This window comes from Austrofundulus limnaeus, unplaced genomic scaffold (assembly GCF_001266775.1).
Source record: "Austrofundulus limnaeus strain Quisiro unplaced genomic scaffold, Austrofundulus_limnaeus-1.0 Scaffold17, whole genome shotgun sequence".
Taxonomy (NCBI): domain Eukaryota; kingdom Metazoa; phylum Chordata; class Actinopteri; order Cyprinodontiformes; family Rivulidae; genus Austrofundulus; species Austrofundulus limnaeus.
In genome coordinates this window covers 2666568-2667903 of record NW_013952419.1, presented here as the reverse complement: position 1 = coordinate 2667903, position 1336 = coordinate 2666568, and the positions used below count along the sequence as shown (strand labels likewise).

Sequence of the window (1336 nt, the reverse complement as noted above, 5' to 3'; positions counted from 1 at the left end):
TGTGTGTGTGTGCGTGCGTGCGTGCGTGCGTGCGTGTGTGCGTGTGTGTGTGTGTGTGTGTGTGTGTACTTGTTTCTGCTACAGAGTGAGGATCATCCTATATTTTTAACCAAGTGAGGTCATTTTTGGGAAGTGTGGACATTTTCCGGTCTTTTCTTGCAGCTCTACTGCACTCTACTAGTTAGGTTTAGAGGTATGTGTGAATTAAGTTTTGGTTAAGGTTAGGAACAGACTAGTAATGGTTAGGGTTAGGGAAACGGTTTAGGTTAGGCATAAATACAAAAATAAAAGGAAGTCAATACAAAGTCCTCTGTTTGATGGAAATGATGTGTGTGTGGGCAGCTAATCTCTATTATAAGTGGACAATTTTTGGCATACACACCCAATTGTGGGGAGCAACTGGTACTTATTGGGACCTAAAATGAGTTCCCATGTGGGGGAAATGTCATTAATGGGTTGAGGGTTAGATTTAGGGTTAGATATGCATCTGTGAGGTTAGGTAAGTTAGGCTGTAGAAATGAATGAACTTCAATGCAATGTCCCCATAAAGATAGCTGTATTAGACCATGTGTGTGTGTGTAATGCATGTGCATCATGGCGGTGGGGAGCAGACTATCTTTTCATGATTTTGCTGCGGGAGCACCGTGTTGCCATGGAGACTGCATCCAGTGCAGCAGGAACCACAGATGGCTGCTCTCCCTTTCTCCAAAAAAAAAAAAAAAAAAAAAAAAAAAAAGTCCAGTTAGCTTCTTATTCCTGATCTTACAAAAATAAAGGGAAAAAAGGGAAAAAAAAGGGTCCTGCTGAGTTTGTAAAAAATAAAAAAATAAAAAAATAAAAAATTCTTTGTGTAAAAACCAAATCTCTGACTCAGCATGCTGAAAAAAGTCTTTCCGTGGAATAATCACAAAAGCGCAGACATGACACGGCGCTGTCATGCATAATTAAAGCAGCTGTGTTTAGATAACGCTCTGAGAATACAAACGTATCACACAAAGCCATCCACTTTAGAAAAGTCRCTTCTGCTGCAACCCAATCATCACAGGCTGATTGTGATTACAGCTCAGTGGAGTGTGCATGTCCTGCATATGAATACACACTGATGCTTGGAGCAGCTGAGGCAGTGTAAACACACACACTCCCTCCAAACATCAACCCTCAGACTGACGATTTTACTGCCAGACAGTTTGTTTTAAAGCTGAACATAAACAGCAAAATGGAGGAGGAAAGTTGGGAAACTCCTTATATCCATCCATCCATCCATCCATTTTCTTCCGCCTATCCGGGGTCGGGTCGCGGGGGCAGCAGCTTCAGAAGGGAGGCCCAGACCTCCCTC

The 1336-nt window shown here is 42.4% G+C and overlaps 1 protein-coding gene across 2 annotated transcripts in view; it reads right to left on the bottom strand.

Annotated features, from left to right (window-relative positions):
• Positions 1-1336, bottom strand: part of trim3b (tripartite motif containing 3b) — a 31274-nt gene that overhangs the window by 27094 nt on the left and 2844 nt on the right. The gene's annotated exons all lie outside the window — the stretch shown is intronic.